The sequence below is a fragment of the Planococcus citri genome, chromosome 1 (assembly GCF_950023065.1).
Source record: "Planococcus citri chromosome 1, ihPlaCitr1.1, whole genome shotgun sequence".
Taxonomy (NCBI): domain Eukaryota; kingdom Metazoa; phylum Arthropoda; class Insecta; order Hemiptera; family Pseudococcidae; genus Planococcus; species Planococcus citri.
This window is the reverse complement of record NC_088677.1, coordinates 86,842,794-86,867,904: the sequence shown is the minus strand read 5'-3', so window position 1 is coordinate 86,867,904 and position 25,111 is coordinate 86,842,794. Positions and strand designations below refer to the sequence as shown.

The 25,111-nt window shown below is 32.4% G+C and overlaps 1 protein-coding gene across 1 annotated transcript in view; it reads right to left on the bottom strand.

Moving 5' to 3' along the window:
• Sema5c (Semaphorin 5c) overlaps positions 1 to 24,872 on the bottom strand; it is a 79,880-nt gene extending 55,008 nt beyond the window's left edge. The window contains exon 1 of the mRNA XM_065355765.1: positions 24,303 to 24,872. The gene's annotated coding sequence lies outside the window, so the exon portion shown is untranslated. The remainder of the gene's footprint in view (positions 1 to 24,302) is intronic.
• Positions 24,873 to 25,111: the final 239 nt, after the last annotated feature.

Sequence of the window (25,111 nt, the reverse complement as noted above, 5' to 3'; positions counted from 1 at the left end):
TTTTCACCTTAATATGATCTGATCACATCCTATAGGGCTGATTATCCGCAATCACGTCTTCTGGACGTTTCTTAAACCCACATTGATTTCATCAGATCTGATCAGATCACTGTTTTTGCCAGATTACCTGACCAGATCCAATTAGTATAAGAACTTATTGGATTTCATCAGAACAGACCAGATCAGGCCTGATTTGGTCAGAACTCAGGTTCAGGCATTTTCCGGGTACAATTCAATTTAATCAGAACTTTTTTGGTCGGATTTGATCTGTTCAGAAGTGATCTGATATTATAAGGGAGATTTGATTGCATGGATCTGATTAGACCAGATCAGACAGGTTGGATCGGATCAGATCTGATGAAATTAATTAAGATCCGGGGAATTTCCGGATCTGATCAGATCTATCAATAGGCGAGCACTGATTGGATTTCATCAGAATAGACCTGATCACTTATCAGACCTGATTTGGTCAGATTCAAGCATAGGTAGTCTGAGTACAATTCGATCTAATCAGAACTTTTTTGGTCGGATTTGATTGGTTCAGAACTGGTCTGATATCATAAAGGAGATCTGATTGAATCAGATTAAACAGGTCGGATCGGATCAGCTCTGATGAAATTATTTTAAATCCGGGGTGAGCACTGATTGGAGTTCATCAGAACAGAACTGATCTGACCTGTTAATTATGGTCAGATTCAGGCATTAGCAAGTTCACTTTGATCAGATCAGAAGAATTTTGGTCGGATTCGATCTGTGATTGGATCTGATAAGATCTGTTCGAATCAGTTTGGAACTGATCAGTTCCGGAAATTATCCGAATCTAAAACAATTATATTAGATCTGATCAGAGTTTTTGTCAATTATCTGATTGCATCAGATAGAAGAGATGTGATCGGATCTGATCAAAACTGACCAAAGTTGATTAATCTGATAAAATCTAATTCGGTCACATCAGACATTCCCTGGATTCAGTTTAATCAGGTCAATAAAATGTTGGTCGGATAAGATCTATTAGATCCGAAAAGGTTGACACGACGAGATCTGATCAGAACTGATCAGAACTGATGAGACTTGATTGATCAGTTGAGTTCTGATTCGGTCACATCAGGTATGTAATTCCCTGGATCCAAGTTGATGAGATCAGAAAAATGTTGGTCGGATATGATCAGTTCAATCCTTATCAGATCTGATAAGGGAGACATGATTGGATCTGATCAGAACAGAACTGATCAGACCATTTTCATCAGATAAGATCCGATTTAGTCAGATCCAGGCGTTCTCCCAATCAGATTTGATATCTGATCAGGATCACACCTGTTATGATCGGATTAGATTTGTTGCAAAACATTCCATAGATCCAAGTAAATTCTACATAACAGCTTTCAGATCCGATCCGATCAGAGTTTTGGTCAGATTATCTAATCAGATACTATAGAACAGACCTGATTTGATCCGATCAGTACTAATCAGACGAGCTCTGATTCGATCAAATCTGCGCATTTCTTAGATCCAGTTTCATCAGATCAGAAAAAATTTCGGTTAAATCGGATTTGTTCAGAACTTATCAGATTCGATCAGGAAGACTTGAGGGTCATTCCACGTTAATTAAACCAAGAAGTGGTAGGTGGGTGGGTTTGGCGATTTTTTTGAAATTTTTCCTGTGGAAAGACCTTTCGAAGGGATGACCAATGGCGCAAATCGCAGCCCTCCACCCCATTTTTAACGGCAGCCAGGGGGTGTCAAAGTTTTCAGTGAACTTAAAATATTACCATTTCAGCAGTAGATTACTCGATAACCGCGATACCTACCAAAATGGTACTTTTTCCCATAGTTAGGGATTTTGAAAGGCTTTTTGGTGATATCATAAAAATCAGTGTTGCCACTTTTTTTCGTACAAAAAATTGGCTCAAAAAATTTCAAAACGTAGTTTTCATATCGTTCCGACTCTCAAAAATTCAGAAAAAAATATATTATGGACAACTTTTTATGCTGAACAACATAAATTAAAAAATTGGGATGGTAACATGTTGCAAAGTTGATTTTAAAAATTTAAAATTTGCGAAAAATTGCGATTTTTTTATTTAAAACATAAAAAAAAGTTTTGATAGGTGAAGTTGACCCAGTTCACCCCTATTTTTACGTATCTGTTGAAAAAACCTCTTCACTCTGTGAAATTAACGCATCACAAAAAAATCAAAATTTGAAAAAATTCAATTTTCAATTTCAAACGTCAAAAAAAGTTTAAATTTATTCAGTTGTCTTATTTTGACCTCTTTCTGATGTATTTCATGAAAAAGTTGATAAAAATTACCCTCACAATAAAAAAAATGAAAATTCGTTCATTTCTTGAATTTTGATTTTTTGTGTGGAGTTTATTTCATCGAGTGAACGCGTTTTTTCAACTTTTTCAACAGATACGTAAAAATAGGGGTCAAATGGGTCAACTTCACCTATCAAAACTTTTTTTCATGTTTTAAATCGTAAAATCGTATTTTTTCGCAAACTTAAAATTTTTTAAAATCAACTTTACAACATGTTACCATCCCAATTTTTTAATATGTTGTTCAGCATGAAAAGTTGTCCATAATAAATGTATATGTGACGCGGCCAGCGATACCATACCATATGTCGGAAAACTTTTTTTTGAGATAATCGCGTTTTCATGGAAAAAGTCAGAAAATATCAAAAACATTTTTTTTGTCGATTCATATACTATGAAGCCTATACTTTGGAATGGGTGTACCCACCGATCTCAAACACGTCGTTTTAGTGGTGAAAAATCGGTTTTACAAAAGTGCTTTTCATAAAAAAATGTCAAAAAAAAAATATATTATGATGTAAAACCATTAAAAGATGAAGAAAATCAAAAAAAAAAAAAAAAAAATTTTAAAAATGTTACAAAAATAACCCAAACTTTCAAACACGTTTTTCTCAGAATTTTGGTTTTTGAATTTCAAAAAATACGCAACTTTGAAATTTTGAAAATTTGTCAGATTTTAATATTTTGAAAATCTGTTTGCACCATTGAAAAGAGGAAGAAAAACACTACCAGAAACCACAATAAAACGAAAAAAATTTTTGCCGACATATGGTATGGTATCGCTGGCCGCGTCACATATATACTGTATATTTTTTTCAGAATTTTTGAGAGTCGGAACGATGTAAAAACTACGTTTTGAAACTTTTTGAGCTAATTTTTTGTAAGAAAAAAAGTGGCAACACTGATTTTTATGATATCACCAAAAAGCCTTTCAAAACCCCTAACTATGGGAAACTGTTCCATTTTGGAAGGTATCGTGGTTATCGAGTAATCCACTCCTGAAATGAATGATATTTTTGGTTCCCTGAAAACTTTGACACCCCTGGCTGCCTTTAAAAATGGGCTAGAGGGTTGCGATTTGCGCCATTGGTCATCCCTTCGGTAGGTCTTTCCACAGGAAAAATTTCAAAAAAATTGCCAAACCCCCCTACCACTTCTTGGTCCAATTGACGTGGAATGACCCATTTGTCAACTCACGAGTACATTTTCATCTTGAATTCACATTTTCGGAAGCTCATATTTTTTTTCAATCACGCACTATTTTGCAGGTGCCCCAAAACTTTTCCCTGGGTCCGGTGCAATTGCACCCCCTGCACACCCTCTCGCCGTCACAGAGAAAAAAGTCTCTACATCATTCTTGTATCAGTCTAATTAACGTGATTTCCTGGTCATTAATTCAAGTGCATCTTGAATTCTTGATTTATATATATGCTATGCATTTTGAGAACTCTGGATGGTCCTGATAGAAATAGACAAAGGGTACGATGGGAAGGGTAGGGTGGAAACTCCCTAATCAGGGGAATGGTATCGTCGTGTACATCGATTTTTTCTCTCTATCTGAACGATTGTTATTGAAAAACAATTTATCACCTGCATCTTTAATGTAGGTACCTATTGTACCACCCTATTATTATTCAAAAATACCCACATTAGGTTTAATTATCGCCTTCCAATTATAATTACGTCTGATAGCCGTAAGGGATGAGATATCCACATCCAGCTTCGATTCAAACCACATCGCGCTGTAGAGATGATCTCGATGGGACGATGCGCGATGGCGATCTCCTCCCAAAGTCGAAAAAAAAAGGTAACAAAGTGGTAAGCGGTCGTTCGACTTTTACATGTTTTTTTTCTCAATTCTCGATTTAACAGCAAACTTCTCGTAAAGTATAAAGGTTTTCGAATCTAACAACAACGCGAACGACTACAGCCGAGTCGGGCATCTACTACTAGTTCCCGTAATAGGCAACCTTTCATCTTCGACTTTCGTAAATAATTCAATAGACGTACACATTTACGCCGATGATCTCTTATTCTGCACTGCTTATAGTGCTTATACTCTCCATACTTGGTAACATCCTTCGGGTACCGGTCGCCATCGCAGCGTGCTTCCAAGAAAAGATAGCGTATTCTTTTCTTTTTTTTTCTCCAGCACTCGAGATGGCAATGGATGTGTTTTTTTTCCTCGATACGCGAACTTTCTACCATGTAGGTTTCCGTATCGTCGAATATGTGTGTATATGTTATACATTAATTTGTAAACGCAAAAATGCCAGACGTGATTGATATCGCAGTCGCAGATCGATAAAATTCGTCGAGCTGGCATTAATTTTAACAAACGGCTCGAATTATATATTGCAGACATTGACACCGGCATCGTCTGCTCGATGGCGGAAATACATACTCGACTTCGAGCTCGCTGATTTCGATTTGATCGCAGAATGAACCGCGATTCGCGAACCGTTGCGCAATCGTATATTTTGAGGACTTATAACTCGAGTGCAAATGTTTCTAGTGGATGTAATGCTTGTACGAGTACATTTGATCGTGTTAATTGATAGTGTCAGCGAACGTATTCGTAAGTCCAGGTATTATATCCGGTTGATGACGTTTTTTATTGAAATTACGTCGCATCGGGTCGAGTCAAATTACAGATCGAAGATGTGAATTTTTCTGCACTTAGGTACCTTCATTTACGTAGTAGGATATCTCGAACTCGATACATATATCGAGTGTTCAGTTCAATCTGGCCGAGAAATGATGTTCTTCGGAGGCTCAATTCGTTTTCTTACTCGTTGGATGAGTATGAGTTATTTCTGCTCAGGCAGAATGTTAGGTACCATTGTGCTCATATGTAGTACCTACGTTAAAACTTTGATGTAAGACCCCCCCCCAACCCCTTCTAAAAAACAGAACCCAAATACGGACCAAAAACATTGTTTAGGTGAATTTAAATTCGTTTGGAAACAATTTTCAATATGTCATTTGGAATTTTGAATTTTTGTGGCAGAAGATATTTTACATAATAGGTATCCAGGCCTTTTTTTGGCACGTTTGGGGGGGGGCACGCTAATTCTCGAAAGTTGTAAGTCCATATTTTTTGTACCCACTTCCCATCCTAAACACCCAAAAAGAATAATTAATATTCGCGTTATCTGTTCAAAAAGACCACTATTAGTTCCAAAATAATTGCTAAATAAAAGTCCTGGTTTTCTATTGCCAAATTTTTGGGGGGAAAATGTCACTATCAAAAAGGACCAATTTTTGCCAAAATTGCACAAAAAATCCTGTTCTTGTCAAAATTGTCAAATAATTCTCATTTTTCGTGAAAATTATCAGAGAACGTCAATTTTTAGCGAGTTGACGAAAAGTTGTAATGCTTTTTCTGCTAAATTCTCAGGAAGTATGTAGTTGTTTGATAAAACAGTTAAATGGTCATAATTTTATAGCCAAACTTGCTCAGAAATTGGTAATTTTTTTGCTAAAAGGTCAAAAAAGTAGGTATTGTTTTTTTGCTTGCCTGCCCAAACAGCTCTCTTTTTGTTTAAAAGTTTGGCGAACAAAAATCAGTTTTTTTTTACCAAATTGCTTAAAAGCATCTTTTTTTTGGTCAAATTTCATTTTTTCCTATCATTTTTTAAAATTTTTTTCACTTTTTATTGCAATTTTTCGATATTTTAAAAATTTTCTTCTATGCTCATTGCTCTCCACGAAAAAACACTGGGTATTGACAGATTTCCCTAAATTACTGGTAGTTAACAAAAATTTCAAATAATTTTTTTGTAAATTAAGTTAGCATGAGTATATTGACAATTTTTCGATAATGGGAATTTTTTTTTTTATAAATTACTTGCTATTTTTAACAAATTACAAATTTAGTAATTCTTGGTAAATTTCCGGTAATTCTTGGTAAATTTCCGGTAATTCTTGGTAAATTTCCGGTCATTCTTGGTAAATTTCCGGTAATTTTTGATAAAATTCCAATTCGGTTATTTCTGGTAAATTAGCATAAATTCTTGGTAAATTTTCAGTTGTTATGGGTAAATCACGTGGTAATTTTTGGTAAATTACGTGGTAATTTTTGGTAAATTACGTGGTAATTTTTGGTAAATTACGTGGTAATTTTTCGTAAATTACGTGGTAATTTTTCGTAAATTACGTGGTAATTTTTCGTAAATTACGTGGTAATTTTTCGTAAATTACGTGGTAATTTTTCGTAAATTACGTGGTAATTTTTCGTAAATTACGTGGTAACTTTTGGTAAATTACGTGGTAATTTTTCGTAAATTACATGGAAATTTTTGGTAAAAATACATGGTAATTTTTGGTAAAAATACATGGTAATTCTTGGTAAATTACGTGGTAATTCTTGGTAAATTACGTGGTAATTCTTGGTAAATTACGTGGTAATTCTTGGTAAATTACGTGGTAATTCTTGGTAAATTACGTGGTAATTCTTGGTAAATTACGTGGTAATTCTTGGTAAATTACGTGGTAATTCTTGGTAAATTACGTGGTAATTCTTGGTAAATAACGTGATAATTTTTAGTAAATTACATGGTAATTTTTGGTAAATTACCTATTTTTTCTGGTAAATTACCAGCAATTTTTGGAATTTTTAGTGAATTAAAACCTGGTTTTGGTAAATTACAGGTAATTTATTAATCATGATGAGTTACTCATCTCAAAGCCACTGTTGGAATATTTATGGAGAATTGGAGAGTGAAGAATTATTTGTCTCTGGACAAGTTGAACAGTTTGAAAAAATAAATTCAACATTGTTAAGGTACCTGCTTATCAATTTTTCTTTTGTGAGAGGGGGGGGGGAGATGTCAAAAAGCGTCAATTTCTGGCGAAATACTCACGAATGTCCATTTTTTACACAATTGTCAAACAGTAGGTAAATTTTTGACGATTTGGGGAATATCGATTTATGTACTTTTGAGAGCGCTGAACTTAAATATCAGCTCATTTTTTTGATATGACACCTTCAATGCCCTCATTGCCCTTCCTCCAATTTTATAAAAATCGTGTGACATGTGGTTTTGTAGATTTTTGGAAACGCTGAATACAAATATCAACTCATTTTTTTTATTCGACTATCCGGAATGCATTGAAAATACTTTTTCGGTGCCCTTGTCCCCCGCCCTTCCTGAAAATTGAAGAAATCCTGTGACATATCGTTTATTGAATTTTTGAGAGTGTTAAACACAGATTTCAGCTTGTTTTCTTGATTGCTTAGGTACATTTTGATGATCTCACTGGCTTTTGATAATTTTACCATAACGTCTTATCCCCATCATGGAAAGCAAAGTAGCTGGAAATAGATCAATTGGTCAACGCCATGGCTTGAAAAAAAAAGTTTTAATTCTCAAGATCCAATCATTCGTTTGGCCAACTTGCAGACTTCTGATAATCACGTGGATCCCCAAACTGGTGGGAAAACAGCGAACGAAGAAAAAAAAGGAAATCCTGTACCTTCCCCATTACTGTCAACAACATCGACCTTGAACTAGCCCAAAATTTCCACCTTCAGCCAATACTTGTACGTCATATATCCAAATGTCCAACTTCTTCCAACAATATATCGAATAAGGCAGGCGACGTGATAGTTACATCCATCCGTTAAATCCCGATGTAAAAAATTATAATTCTACATGAATTATTAATTTCGATAATAGACGTGCGTAGCCTATCGGATTGAAAGCTGGAGAAGACGAGAATGATCAGGGGGGTGGAAGAATAAATACACCCAAAGAAGGTGAGCAAAGGACACGAGGTGGAGGGAAGATGGCGCACGCTGCAGCAGTTTAAAAAAGCCAACGTAAAGTCACTTGTACACAATAGCACGAGGGCGTTGGACAAGTTTAATAATGACCTTGTCGTGACCCTACCTTCTCCACGATAGAACCCACATCAAAGGTATCGATGTGCTTGATTTGGATAAAGCGTGAAAAAAGTGGTTTTCAACATTGATTTTTCACATAAATAAACCAGTTTACCCGCGTGTTTTACTCGTCTTTTTTTTTCATCTCTTTAAAACCCATCTTTTCACTCGATACTGTTCGAGAGTATTGTTTACCTATATGCTCTGCTACCAAAAAAAAAAAAAAACAATATTTTATAACGGTTTTGCCATGCGTGTTTTCATGTTGCGAGAGGAGATGAAGACCACTTTCACTCGAATGTCCGAAGTCGTTGTCGTCGTCTGTGGAAGGCTACCTCGGTTGATTGGTTGATTTTGTGCGTGTGTGGGCACTCGTAAATATTACGACGAAAAATAGTAGGTACAACAAGACAGACTGTACTTTCGAGTACAAAGCCAAAGCTACTGAATTACGACTTCGTCGTGTGGTAAATACTCGTCAATGCTGCTGGTATTGCTCAGGAAAAAGAATTCCAATCGGTGATTTGCGGTTTTGCAGCGTAGAAGAAGATTTATTACCCTACGCTGTAGATAAGTTGACACCAGAAGCACCAGACTATATTTTGGTAACCCCTTTTTTCAGACACCTTTTATATAATTTTATAAAGTAGGTGGATGTGTAAATTGTATATTATGGTATGTTTTAAAAGAACAGATGTACCTAATGGTATAAACGCATCCGTGTCGTCTGCCGCCCCTGCCCTACCTTGCCCTATGCAATAATGCACCCAAAAACCGGAGACCATTTTACCGGCGCGGCGAGCATAATTTCCGTTTTCATAACCAAACGCGCCTTATAATTTCAATGTAAATCAATTGATATTCTCCGTTCAACCCGACAATTTCTTTCGACGATAAGCTGCTCTTCTATGTCCTTTTAGAAAAAGATATACGTACCTATTGAGTGTTGTTATAATGAATACATTATAAGTAGGTATATTAGGATATGGTTTACCTTGAGTTTTTATGTATTGTACTTTTGTGCTTTGGAACCAATTGATCTGGATTTTGTGATGAAAAGCGAGTATGATAAATACATGCCACGAATATTTATTCATTAGGTATTCATATCCCGCACATTGATTAATACAATGCTCAAGTTTGATGAACTGGAGTATCGTACTTAAAAGGCAAAGTTTCAGTTCAAGGAGTCGTATTTTGCATTTTGTATTTTGAAATGGGTCACGTTTTTGAAATATTTATCTGGAAAAAGGTATCTTATGTACCTATAGCCAGGGCTGATTTTGAGGAGGAGGAGGGGGGGTGTCATCAAAAAACATTTCAAAAATATCGAAAACTTGCCATAAAAACTAAAAAAATCAGAACTTTTGGGAAAAGATGTTTGACCCAAAAAAGATAGGTAAGCTTTTATGCAATTTTGTGCAAACAGGACCTTTGTTTGGCAAACTTTGAAACAAAAAAAAAAGGCTTTTCAGGTTAGTACGGCCAAAATTAATGCTTTTTGTACGTTTTGGCATAAAAAAGTATGAATTTCTTAGAAATTTTGGCTAAAATGAACAACCATTTGATCACGTAAGTATTTTTTCCAAAAACTGCTTCCTGAAAATGTTGACGAAAAAACGAATTACAACACTTTTCCCCAACTCGTCAAAAATTCACTTCGTATGTATTTTTCCAAGAATCAACGCTTTTTGACATTCCCCCCCCCCCCCCCCCCGGAAAAGAAAAATTGCCTAAGTTGCTGGGTGTCTCTAAATAAAAATTCATTCATTCATTCATAGAAAAAAAAAGTGGCAAATTCCTGAGGTAATTTGGGTGACTCTTATTCTGAAGCTTTGATTTTTTGCTCACGATTATCTAGGAAAATAAGAATGAGAACGTAAAATTCTCATTTTTTGAGTTTTACTGGTAAATTTACCAAAGATTACCGGTAACTTACCAAAATTACCAGCTAGTATTCATCAAAAATTACCTATTTGTAACTCGTCATTATTAAAAAATTATCCGTAATTTATCAAAATTTACTTTTTTTTAATTCACTAAAAATTCCAAAAAAAATAGGTAATTTACCAAAAATTACCAGTATTTTACCCAAAAACTACTGGTAAATTACCAAAAAATTACCCGTAATTTACCAAAATTTACCAATCTTTAATTCACTGAAAACTCCAAAAAATTGCTGGTAATTTACCAAAAAAATAGGTATTTTACCAAAAATTACCAGTATTTTACCCAAAAATTACTGGTGAATTACCGAAAAATTACTGGTAAATTACCAAAAAATTACTGGTAAATTACCCGTAATTTACCAAAGTGTGCCAATCTTTAATTCACGGAAAATTCCAAAAATTGCTGGTAATTTACCAAAAAAATAAGTATTTTGCCAAAAATTACCAGTTTTTTACCCAAAAATTACTGGTGAATTACAAAAAAATTACCTGTAATTTATCCAGGCTTGTTAACCGAAAAAAAATATTTCCGGTTAAGGTTACGGTTAAAAATTAAACAAGAAATTCAAAATTTTGGTTAAAGGTTACGGTTAAGGTTATTCATTTTTTAAAGTTACGGTTAATGTTCAGGTTACGGTTATTGATGACCATTTTTTTCAGTTAATGGTTAAAGTTAAGGTTACAATTTTTGGTGGTAATTTTTCCAGTCGAGCTTAAAATTTCGGTTAATGGTTAAAATTACAGTTGAAAATTTGAAAATTTCCAAAAATTCTTTCGGAGTTTGAAATTTTGAAGTTTAAAAAAATGGAAAACTGGTAATATTTTTAATGTTTTGATCATTTTTTTGATCAAAATTTCAAATCACTACAAATTACATTTAAAAAAAACTCAGATAAAAAGAAATGAATCTTAAAATTTTGTAACCGGTTTTTTTCTAAACATTTTTTGGTTAAGGTTATGGTTACGGTTTATTTTGATCTCAGAAAACGTTTAAGGTTAAGGTTATGGTTAGTGATATTTCACAAAAAAAAGGTTTTTTGGTTACGGTTAATTTTTTTTTGGTTAATTTACCGGTTGATTTGCGGTTACGGTTAATGGTTAAAAACCGGTACACTTTGATAAAGTATTTATCAAAGTGTACCAATCTTTAATTCACTGAAAATTCCAAAAATTACTGGTAATTTACCAAAAAAATAGGTATTCTACCAAAAATTACCAGTATTTTACCCAAAAATTACTGGTAAATTGCCAAAAAATTATCAGTAATTTACCAACAAAAAAAAATTACCAGTAATTTACCAGAAAATTACCAGTAATTTACCAAAAAATTCCAGTAATTTACCAAAAAATTCCAGTAATTTACCAAAAAATACCAGTAATTTACCAAAAAATACCAATAATTTACCAAAAGTTACCAGTAATTTACCAAGAAATTACCAGTAGTTTACCAAAAATTACCGGTAATTTACGTAAAATTACCACGTAATTACTTACTAATTTGCCAAAAATTATGCCTTTTTGACCAAAAATACCAGTAATTTACCAAAAAATACCGGTCATTTACCAAAAAATACCAGTAATTTTGCAAAAAAGCAGTGTTGGCCATAACGATATTTTTTTTTTGTTCCGTTATTTCGTTACGTTACAAAATTGATATTTTTTTAGTTATGTTTTTTGTTATGGTATTTTGTAATGAAAAATTGCTGTAACAGTATTTTTTGTTACACCCGTATTTACATTTTTTCGTTACGTTATTTTCATTATTTCCGTTACAATTTTTTCGTTACAGAAGTGTTTTTTCAACGTATATTTTGATGTAAAATGCATTTGTGGTGGAAAAAATGTGACAAAAAATAACGAAAATAACGTTACAAGAAGGTTCAAATACCAGTGTAACAAAAAATATAGCGTTTCAGCACTCAAAATCAGACAAATGAAAACACTGAAAACTCATTTTTTTGACTTCACTTCAAATTTTCGTAGCTACAGCTAAAATTATTCACAAATCAGAGTTTTTTTTAAGGGTTTCTTTTGTAATTTGTAACTAAAAAAATAACAAAAAAGGTAACAAAATTTTTCCGTTTTTCATTACGTTACTTTCAGAAAAATATCGTTACGTTATGTTTCAGTTACACAACATTACACGATAAAAGTAACGTTTTCGTTACAGTTCCGTTACCTGTAAAGGAAAAATTTCGTTATTTTCGTTTTTTCGTTACAGTTACCTTTACGGTACGCCAACACTGCAAAAATGTCATTTACTTACCACAAAATTCCAATAATTTACCAAAAGTTACCAGTGATTTACCAAGAAATTACCAGTAGTTTTCCAAAAAATACCAGTAGTTTACCAAAAAATACCAGTAATTTACATAAAATTACCACGTAATTACTTACTAATTTGCCAAAAATTATGCCTTTTTCACCAAAAATTACCAGTTATTTACCAAAAAATACCAGTAATTTATCAAAAAATACCGGTCATTTACCAAAAAATACCAATAATTTACCAAAAGTTACCAGTGATTTACCAAGAAATTACCAATAGTTTACCAAAAATTACCAGTAATTTACCTAATATTACCACGTAATTACTTACTAATTTTCCAAAAATTATGCCTTTTTTACCAAAAATTACTAGTTATTTACCAAAAAATATCATTAATTTACCAAAAAATACCAGTCATTTACCAAAAAATACCAGTTATTTACCAAAAATTACCAGTCAGTACCTAATTACCAGGGTTGTGCCGTAGAATACACCATGTAGAATACATGGGCATTCTACGCGTAAAATAGCGCGTGTAGAATAGCCTGAAACAAATGTAGAATGCGTAGAATGCGTAGAATGCGTAGAATGCGTAGAATACGACGTAGAATAAACATGCAGATTATTTTTATTTTTTCAAAATACTTATACTTTTTTCATTTTTTACATCATTTTTCATTTATTTTAATGCTGGTATGTAAAAAAATGAAATGGTAATAGTAAGGTTAAAAAAACAAAATAAGAGGAACAATAAGCTAAAAAAAAAACGAAATAGTAACAGTAAGGTAAAGAACAAGAACAAAATAGTAACCAGCAACGTATTTCAAATCACCTGCTTTTCCTGTAGTTTTTATAATTTTGAAATTAAGCTCACCTAACACAGCTTCATTCGGCTTCGGCATTATGATTACTAGTCTTATCACTTTTTCTGTTCAGTTCATACCTAAGTCTACTTATTGATTTCTTTTCTCAAATCAAATTCTTAATTGTTATAATCAATTTGTATAATTCAAAAGAAGAAAACCCAAATTCATATTTCAAATTTCATTTCCTGAACAAAAAAGTTGAACTTTCATTTTTCAAAAGTGCATTTTTGGTAAATAAACAATTTTTTTGGCTTTCAAATGGGTGATTTTGTTGCATTCTACGCATTCTACACCGTATTCTACGCATTCTACGCGCATTCTACGCATTCTACGCATTTTACGCATTCTACATCAAATTTTACGTATTCTACACCAAAATGTAGAATAGCCTATTCTACGCGTAGATGCCCAACCCTGCTAATTACTGATTTGCCAAAAATTATGCCTTTTTTACCAAAAATTACCAGTTATTTACCAAAAATGACCAAAAATTTGATATCAATAATAATAAGTAATATATTAATATCTACAATTTGAACAATTACTGGCAATTTACCAGAAATACCCGCGATTTTACATATAATTACTCGTAATTCTCCGGAAATTTTTATTTTTTACCAAAAATTTCGGAAATTTATCTAGAATTACCAATTTGTAATTCATCAAAAATCTCACATCATAATTCACAAAAAAAAAAATATATTTGAGAGGGGTTTTGCGATAAGGGCCCTTGTGGTGATATTTCGATTTTTTCAGGAGAGAGAAAACATCGAATTGCTTTGATTTTTCGATTTTTTTTTTTTTGATTTTTGGGTGCAGTGTTGTCTAGCGCATAGGTTGGATGGGAAATTTTGACGAAATTCGTTCATCATCGCCTGATATCCGTGATTTAGAAAAGGGACCTTGTGGTGAAAAGGCGAATTTACACAACGTTACAGACTACCCCGCAAAAAAATACCGAGAAATTCGGATTCGCCATGAAATTTTACATAGGTAACAACAATAAAATAATTTTTCCATCGTCCTTTTTTTTAAAAAAGAAAAAAAACCAAAAACAAACAAAAACTTTGTTTTTCGATTTCCCAAAAATGTGAGTTTTTGAGTATTCATGTTCAAGTAATTTTTAAACGAGAAGTTGATGAGATAGGCGAAATCTGATTGCACCATTCGATTTCTCGTGAAAAAGTAAGTCGGAATCACCAATAAAAAAAAATAACATCGAATCACCACAAGGACCCATATCGCGAAACGCCTCTCATTTGACAAAAAAAAAGAAGCTTTTAAGTAGATTATTTTGTAAAAGAAACAGAACTTTTATTGTTTGCCAAACTTTGAAACTTTTTAGACAGACAAGATGAAAATAAATGCTTTTTGAATGTTTTGGCAATAAAATCAAAAATTTCTAAGCCATTTTGGCAAAAATTATGGCTATTTGACTGTTTCTCAATAAAAAACTACATACTTCTTGAAAATTTTAACCAGAAAGTATTACAACTTTTTGTCAACTCGCCAAAAATTGACACTCTTTGATAATTTTGACAAAAAAATGCGAATTGTTTGACAATTTTGGCAAAAACAGGACTGCTTATCGGCTATTGTGACAGAAATAGACACTTCACTAAAAATTGACGTTTTATTACTTCATTTTCCCAAAAATTGACAATTTTGACAACTTTTCCAAGAATTTGTATCCGTTTTATTGATTTAGAATTTTGAAATGCTGCATGACGTAGCCTTATAAGCGTAAAATTTATTTCCAATACCTAATAAAATACGTGTAGTGGCGCTATTGAGCAAACATTGGTATAAGTAATCTTCGATTCAGGCGAATATAATGAGTACACATAATAAATATCCATTAATAATACGCTAATAAAATGGCGAAATAAAGTGACGAGCTAACACGACAGAGTTCACATCTCGATGAAGATCATTCGCAAAGTGAATAATAACCTATTTTTTCGGTTAATTAAACTTTATTCGTTGAATAGGTTTAACAAGATTGTTGTAGAGTTTTATTATGACTATAAAAATTTCCTTCTTGATATTCAGATCAGTCATACTACCTTCATTGCGAACATTTTGAACTGGTTGAAAACAAAATAATACTCGTATCTCGTAATAAAAAACTAGAAAAGAGATCTCGAGGCGTTGATAAAAAATAATGTAAGATCGATGTGGGTACCTATAATTGTAAATAGATTTCGAAATTTCCTTCTTTTTTTTTAAGACGTACTTATCTTTTTTTATGCATATTTTCGACCCTAATACAAACTTTTTTCAACAAATGTATAGTAGAAATTTTAAGCTATCTCTTTGGGCAAATTTTCCACCAACAGGACAATTCAGGTGTTTTTATTTTTGTAGATTTGTGTACTTGTGTCCGATTCGATCAATCACGACTATCGTGGATCCATATTGAACCCTGGAAGTGCTGGAGTGGCCTTCGTTTATTTAATCGCAGCTTTATTGCAAATTACCGGGTGTTACGAGAACTAACTCATCAATTTGATTGAAAATCTTTCAAATACTATTTCGAGTAAGTATTTCTTTTCCAACGCAAGCTCACGTGAGCATGATCTAAGCAATAATTACTTTTGTTAAATATGTATCTACAGGCTGACACAGGTACAATAGGCCTACAAGAATATCAGACCAGTTTATTGTGAACGCTGATGATACGGCGCAATGTTGAAAAAAAAAAATAAACGAGAGGGAAAAAATTTTACGAAAAAATATTTCGGCTCCAGGTTAGTGGTCGCTCGACTTCTATAACGAGGATAATTTAACCTCGAGATTAAAATAGCTTTAGAGCTATAGGGATTAATGACTAGTAATTTCCACAACGTACAGAGCTGTTCTCTTAATTAAACTTTATTAGCCGGAAGTAAGAATTTAATCCGAAGCGTCTCTCTAGACGTAAGTTAAACAACACCTCAGGCTCGAGCTATCTCGTACTCTATACGTGTACTCGATCGTTTTGTAGTACCTATAAAGGTGTATAGGCTGGTGGAGCTGTAACTGGAGAGACTGTAGAGTAAGAGGAAAAAAAAGATACATGATACCTCGTACGAGTATCTTAGGTAAGTATATTGCATTGGTATACAATAAACATAGGTATAGATAGGTAAGTACACATATGACGAGTGTATTATTATGACGTGAAATATTACTGTCATCATGTGATCCGTTATGCTTGAAAGCATCATCATCATTCGAGGCCTGTTTCCATGAAAAATCGTTTTTTCGATTCGTTCGTCTAGGTTGTCCATGTCTATACTTTTTTCTTTGGGTCATGGGTTTTTAAACGAGAAGAGAGGGAGGGTTCCCTGCTGTCATGAAATGCTTCAATTTATGTTTTCAACGGTCTTAGGAGTCGATCTTGATCATTTTTAACTATTTGTGAATATTTTTTTCTCATTAGTTAAGTACCTAGGAGGTGTGGTCACTTTACTCGTGATTAATCACTTGATCTCCGGAATAGGCGACTTGAAAAATTTAAGTAAAAACTAATTCCAATTTTTAAAAGGAAAGAACAAAGTTCATTTTTCGTTTTTTTGGTGTGAATTTTCAAAAGCACGACACAGTCAATTCTAACTAAATTTTTAATAATTTGTCGAAAAGGCAATTTTCTAAAGCGACGAGTAGTGTGATTCGCAATCAAATGACTCAAAAAATTAAGATCAGCTCGCGACTTTTTGAAATGATTATTGAAAAATCCTAAAACGGTTAAGTATAGTTTTTTGGTAAATTACTGGTAATTTTCTGGTAAATTATTGATAATTTCCAGGTAAATTATTGGTAATTTTTTGGTAAATACTGGTAATTTTCTGGTAAATTACTGGTAATTGTCTGGTAAATTACTGGTAATTGTCTGGTAAATTACTGGTAATTTTTTGGTGAATTACAGGTAATTGTCTGGTAAATTACTGGTAATTCTCTGGTAAATTACTGGTATTTTTTTGGTGAATTACTGGTAATTTTTTGGTAAATTACTGGCAATTCTCTGGTAAATTACTGGTAATTCTCTGGTAAATTACTGGTAATTTTCTGGTAAATTACTGGTAATTTTCTGGTAAATTGCTGGTAATTTTCTGGTAAATTACTGGTATATTTCTGGTAAATTTCTGGTAATTTTGTGGTAAATTACTCATGATTTTTTGGTAAATTACTCGTGATTTTTTGGTAACTTACTTGTAACTTTTTGGTAAAATTATGGTAAAATTGCCAGTTTTTGGTAGCGTTATCGGTATTTTCGGTAAATTACAAATGGTAATTTTGGAAATTTGTCTGTAATTTTTCAGTGAAATTAAAAGTTAGTTATTTTTAGTAAATCAAGTAATCTATGGTAAAATTGCAATTGGCTATTTCTGGTACCAAAATTATGGTGGTAATTTTCGGTAAATTGCAACCATGTTATTTCTGGTAAATTATTAGTAATTTTGGTAAATAATTGGTGATTTTCAGGAAAGTACTGGTGATTTTCAGGAAATTACTGGTGATTTTTGGTGAAATTACATTTTGGTCAATTCTGATAAATTGAGTACATAATTTTTGGCAAATCTTAACCATCAGTTATTATCTGGCAAATTGTCGGACATTTTTGGCAAATTACCAGTATTTTAAATTTTTGGTAAATTACCTGAAATTTTTTTTTGGTAAAATTACAATTTGATTATTTCTGGTACCTATTTTTGGTAAATTGTCAAAAACTTTCAGTAAAAATACAACTTGGATATTTTGGGTAAATTTCCAGTAATTTTTGGTAAATTACTGGTCATTTTTAAGGAAATATTAGATAACTGTTGGTAAGATTACCCGTATTTTTTCGTAAATTGAAAGTAAATTTCAATAAATTACTAATAACTTTTGATAAATTACAGTTAATTTTTCTTAAATTTCTGGTAAGTTTTAGGAAAAATGGTAATTTTTGGTAAAAATGATGATTTTGGGTAAAATTGATAATTTTTGGTAAAAACAGTCATTTCTGATAAAAATAATATTTTTCTGGTAAAAATTGCATTTTCTGTTAAAAATTGTATTTTCTGGTAAAAATGACATTTTTTTGGTAAAAATGGTAATTTTGGTAAGAATGGTAATTTTGGTAAAATGGTAATTTTAGTAAGAATGGTAATTTTGGTAAAAGTGGTAATTTTTGGTACATGGTTATTTTTGGTAAAAGTGGTATTTTTTGGTTTAAGTGGTATTTTTTTGGTAAAAATGTTAATTTTTGGCAAATGGTAATTTTTGGTAAAAGTGGTATTTTTTGGTGAAAGTGGATTTTTTGGTAAAAATTGTAATTTTGGTAAAAATGGTAATTTTTTGTAAAAATGGTTATTTTTTGTAAAATATGTAATTTTTTGTACAAATGGTAATTTTTGGTAAAAATAGTAATTTTTTGTAAAAATGGTAATTTTTTGTAAAAATGGTAATTTTTTGTAAAAATGGTAATTTTTTGTAAAAATGGTAATTTTTTGTAAAAATGGTTATTTTTTGTAAAATATGTAATTTTTTGTACAAATGGTAATTTTTGGTAAAAATAGTAATTTTTTGTAAAAATGGTAATTTTTTGTAAAAATGGTAATTTTTTGTAAAAATGGTAATTTTTTGTAAAAATGGTAATTTTTTGTAAAAATGGTAATTTTTTGTAAAAATGGTAATTTTTTGTAAAAATGGTAATTTTTTGTAAAAATGGTAATTTTTTGTAAAAATGGTAATTTTTTGTAAAAATGGTAATTTTTTGTAAAAATGGTAATTTTTTGTAAAAATGGTAATTTTTTGTAAAAATGGTAATTTTTTGTAAAAATGGTAATTTTTTGTAAAAATGGTAATTTTTTGTAAAAATGGTAATTTTTTGTAAAAATGGTAATTTTTTGTAAAAATGGTAATTTTTGGTAAAACCAGTGATAATAACTTGAAATTTTTCTTGGAGAGGAGACTTCAGCTCATTTTAATTACTCCTTGAATTTATGATGAAAAAGTAGCACTTGCCTACTCCACCCCCCCCCCCACTTCCCTTCCCAGGAAAAATAATAAAAATTCCCATTCTTGGGTCCAAAATAAAACTTTGAAAAAGAGCTACCCTAATAATCTTTTTTTTTCGCTGTTTCATTATAATGTTTACTCAACATCTATCATAAAAAAAACCTGCTGCGATATTTTTTTTTCCTATTCAATATTTCATCTCAAACTCGCGCGGTTGGAATATTTATGGAACACGAAGAAGAAGAATTCGTCTTTCGTCAAGTCGAACAGTTTGAAAAAGTAATTTCAACATAGGTACGAGTAAGGTACCTGCTACACTTTATGTTTCGAGTATACTGCGTAAAGTCCTCCTTCTCCTTCTTCTCCTCCCATCAGTAAACGAATTGCTTCTGGGAATTTGTTCTCGAGTCGTTCCCAAAATTAGTTACGCGGTTTATTGTTAAATTATCGCCGGGTCCGGGCCATAGGTGATCGCGACGACGACGAGTTTTTCAATATCTCGAGAAATTTTTCGCCTTGTTACAATATTCACCCTCGTGGGGAATTTATTTTACAGCAATCAAATTGGGTTCTCGAGTAGCATACACCATACCGCGAGTATGAAGGTACCTACCAGGAAAATGTTATCAATAATCAAGATACCTACACGCTTGTTGACTATATACCTAGTACATAAAGCAAAGCTCGACATGTTTATAATGAGTAATATAAATCTATTTTCAGATATTACACCGTATAAAGTAAGAGGTTTATTGATAAAATTGACCTGGCTTGAGTGTGTTGTGATTTGCTTCCTCGTGTGAAAGTACACGAACTTTACATATACCCAGTTATCCACTCATAATAAACACCTTTCTTAGATCTTATTGCTCCTATAAGAAATCTAATAGATTTACCCATTTAATTCTGAATTTAGGAATATTGAATTTCTGAGGTCAACTTTTTCAAAAATTCGTCCTCGTGTGTAGGAAGTTTTTCAAGTATACAAATTTTCCAAAAAAAAAATTATCAAAGATGAGATTTAAAGTGAATAAAATATAAAAGAATCTCTTAGACACTTCGTATACTTTTCATTTGAAGTGAATCCAGACCAAGAAAAATTTTCATTCGAATAAATTATTTAAAATTTAACAAAATTATAAATTTAACGTTTAATTCGTTTCAAAAAAAAGTACTAAAGTAGATAGATGAACCACGTGTATCATGTTGTTTTCTTCTGATTTTCAATCATGCAATAAATACCTTTTTTTTTATCAGCTCTTTATCAATTTATTTTCTGATTAGTAAAGGAAAAATTCCGTTTTACTACGTTCGGACCTAATCGTTGAACACTGATTACAACTCTATATAATACATTGTTTTATAGGCACTTGCGTAAATTTTAGATAAAACCAACACATACGAACGTTTAATCACACAGAAAGACGTATTAAAATTATCCAATTATGCCCAAAACTCAAACTTCTTGAATAAAAACATAATTATAAAGCAAACCGATTTTTATAACGAGTTTTGTAATGTAGTTGTGATCTGGATTTCTCACTTGGAAAGCTGAAATTTGGCATAGACCCAATGTAGACCACTCAAATCGATCAGAAATGGGTTTCGAACAATTTTTAGCACTTCTGAAGCCTCCAGCTGATTTTTGAGAGTTGAAGTTTGCACAAAATTTTACCTATTTAATCAAGTTGAAAAGTTGAAATTCACGTCATATCCCAATTTTCACATGCTGAGTCGACTGGAAATGGTTTCAAGCCTTTCTGGAGCCTCCAGCCGTATTTTCCAAATTCCAGAATTCAAGAAAGTGCCATAAAAATCATCCAAATTACTTTTAGCTCGTGTAAAACCACCTTCAGTTACCTTTTCGACTTTACTAGAGAACATTTTATCGATATTTTAGCTCTCAGAAATCTTCTGGAGGCTACCAAAATTGTTCAAAACCGTTTCTAGTCGATTCGATGGAGGGGAGGGGGGTGCGATCAAAAATACGATGCATACCAAATTTCAGATTTTCAGTCTAGTTTGATGAAATTTTCATTTATCCCCATTTTTAATCGAAATGTGATTTTAAAAAATTCAGAAAAAATCGAAAAATGCACTTCGGCCAAAGTAAAAAAATCAACAGCAAAAAACAAAATATTTTACTGCACTTCTGCAAAAAAATCTGCCCTTTTTTTGAATTTCTGATAAAAAATCAGGACTTTTTTACTACCTACCTACGTATTTTTTTTTTGAAAAAAAAAAAACAAATTCAAATTTCTTACTTACCAAAAAATTAGAAATTTATCAAACTAGAAAACATTAAAATTTTTCAAATTTGGAAAAAATGAAGACTTTTCTGAAATCTGCAAAAATTGAGACGTCTTTTAAAAAAATTCTGACAAAAAATCAGAACGGTTAGAAAATTGAGACATTTTCGAATTACTGGAAAAAATTAGGAGTTTTTTCAAATGTTGGCTAAAAACTCGTGACCGTTTTCAAATTTCTGATAAAAATTGTGACTGATTTATTCATTAAAATCCTGAAAAAAATCAGAAGTTTTTGAATCTCTGGCTTAAAAGTGAACATTTTCTCAAACTAGCAAAGATTATGACTTTTTTTTGAAGTTTGGGGGGGGGGAATCAACATTTTTTCAAAATTTGATAAAAATTAGCCTAGGATTAGGTATCATATTTCTTAAGCTTCTGAAAAAAAATAAAATCGATTTCCGAGTTGAGACTTTTTTTGAATTTCTGTTAAAAAAAAAAAAATGAGGACTTTTCTCCAATTCTAACAAAAAAATCGGAATCTTTTTCAAATTTCTGACAAAAATCATAATTTCCTTGAAATCTTGAAAAAATTAAGAATTTTTTTGAATTTCTGACAAGAACCTGGAACTATTTAAAATTTCTGCTAAAAAATCAAGACTTCTTTCTCGGCTTTAATCAGGACTTTCATCAATATCTGGCAAAAAACCAGCACTTCTAAAAATCTCCGATTAGAAAATCGAGACTTTCGCATTTCTGGCAAAAATCAGAACTTTTTTCAAACCCTGGCAAAAAATTTAGAGTTTATCTTCCCGACAAAAAATCACTCCTCTTTTGAAATCTTAAAAAACAATCAGCACTTTCTCGACTCTGATAAAAAACTGAGATTCTTTTAAATTTCTGGGGAAAAATTTTGACTTTTTTGAAAACTTGCTGACTATAAAATCAGGACTTTTTTTCAATTTATGGCAAAAATTATGATTTTTTAAAATCTCGTGTCAGAAAATTGGAACTTTTTCATATTTTTACCAAAAATCGAGACTTTTTTAAAATCCTAAAAAAAAATCAGGATTTTACTCGAATCTTGCAAAAATCAACACTTTTTTCGAACTCTTGCTGAAAAATCGAGATTTTTTCTTCCCGGAAAAAAATTACGATTCTTTTGAAATCCTGAAAAACAATCTGCACTTTCTTCACTCTGGCAAAAAAAAAACATGGTTCTTTTAAATTTCTGGAAAAAAATATTGACTTTTTTGAAAACTCGACTAAAATCAGGACTTTTTTTATTCAATTTTATGGCTAAAATCAGGATTTTTTAAAATCTCTGGTTATAAAATGGAAACTTTTTCGAATTTCTGCCAAAAATCAAGACTTTTTTGAAATCCTAAAAAAATCAGGATTTTCTTGAATCTTGCAAAAACCAAGACTTTTTTTGAAATTTTGACAAAAATCATTATTTTGGGCAAAAAATCGGGACTTTTTTACAACTTTGATAAGAAAGTAGGATTTTTTAGAGTGATTCTTAAGCAAAAAATACATTTAATGGGCACTTCACGCTCACCAGGGATGCGAAGGGACACCTCAGATTCGTGTTTAGCACCAAGAAGTGGATCAGTATATTCAGAGTACCAGATTTCAGCTTTCCAACTCACATTTCCCAGTGACTCCCCTTTTTTTTGGCCAATTTTCCTCAACTAATAGGTATGTTTTCTCATAGTTTTGAAATACTGACTTGGAAGAGTTCAAAATTTTTTCGATACCTTTCATAATCATTTTTTGGACCAGGACCAGCTTCTTCAAATTTTGAAAACGAGGTAAAATCGACTCCTATCAATAAACATTTCAGTATTCCTTCGTTGGGGAAAATTTTGAGATGTAAAAAACTATCCTAACGTAGTTGGAAATCACCGAACCGGTTCCAAAGACATGTATGACTAATGAAAACTGTTTCAATTTGTTCGATGTAGTAAAAAATTTTCCACGAAAAATACCAAGTAAATGAACACATTGAAAACGAGTGTAGATTATCGAGACTACTTTTATTAAGATGGTAGGTTTGCAAATTAACGACAAATTCACTAATAACCCTTTTTTTTCGCTCATCTGTTCAACTCCCGCAGAGAACTTTTAATTTATCAACCTTGTGTTATTCGATATTCGATGCACAAGCCACATGGTTTACCTATCACAGATGAGAGGAGTATTTCGCAGTTCTAGTTCTCCAAATGGCCATCAGCCATCAACTAACACGTGCAGAAAATAAATAAAGCTGTCATTACAGGGGGAAAAATTCGACTAGTATTTGTTTCAAAGCATTCAACACTGCAAACAGTGTAATACCCCTTAAACAAAAAATTGAAAAAAAATCGTTCATTCCAGTTCCAGGAATCGATGCGTGGTAAACCGAAGACCAGGAGAGCTGAACCAATTAATCTTGTCAAGCGATTCTGCTCCTCGTACGTCGTACGTTGGTGCCTGGTGGTTTGTGTATTGTAGGAAGTCGAAAATACAGATCAAGGTATACACATAACGAGGATATACGTCACATTTTACACCCTTGTAACAACATCTGCTCCTACAAACAGGACGAAGGATATTTTTGCGGACCAGAAAACAACCAGCCAACGTAACCTATCTATAGTGAAGGGTGTTTATCAGTGATTGGTTCGTATTTCGCGCCATTTTTTCTGCCATATCAACATCTCTAGAGTTGGTCCTATCTGATAACCTATACTTTGGAATTTGGCAACGTAAAAAGATAGGATATAAATTTAGCATACCTGAACGTTGGTAAATGTGCTGATCACCTTTACGATGAGGTGTACGATTGACGATTTGGTAACAAACCCATCTTCATTGGGATTTGGAATACTCTGCAAATGTACAACTAAACTTCAACTCCGGATGGAAATTATTATTTAAAAAACTTATCACATGACGGACACTAGGTACACAAAGTAGAACGTAAACTGCTAGTTGAACTTTCTCGACGACATAATATTTCGATGAAAAATAATCGAACTCGAATTATACGAATTTATCAAAGGATTCATTTAAACAGTTGGTAAGGTATGAAAATGATAACAGCACGAAATACGAGTACACGAAAAAATCGAAACAACCGCAGTGAAAATGAACGCACTAATCGCACCTCACACACCGGTTTGCACGAGAATGAAGCTCGTATAGAGTGGCAGTGGCCGTATACTGTAGCTGGGATGCCGGTATAGAAAGGAGGAAAGTGGAGAATATAGTAGAAGGAGAGCTGCGCTGTGGCTTTGGCTGTACACTTTTCAGTGGATCGGGATTGGGTTCGGTTCGGAGTTCATACACACGACGATTCGGAGTCGGAGTCTCGACGATGATAAAATAAAACGCAAAACCAATCCGTATGGGGCAATGTTTGCACCCCACTATGTAGAAGTAATCACTTCAGCATAGAGAATCGTATACGAAATACGAAGCACGAGCACAATGCACAGTCACACAGTGCAGAGTGCACAGAGCAGAGCACATGAGAGCACAACGAACCACGAACCAGTTCTCAGTTCTGTTTATGATGTGCAGCTCGATGTAGTGAAGTCTCCAG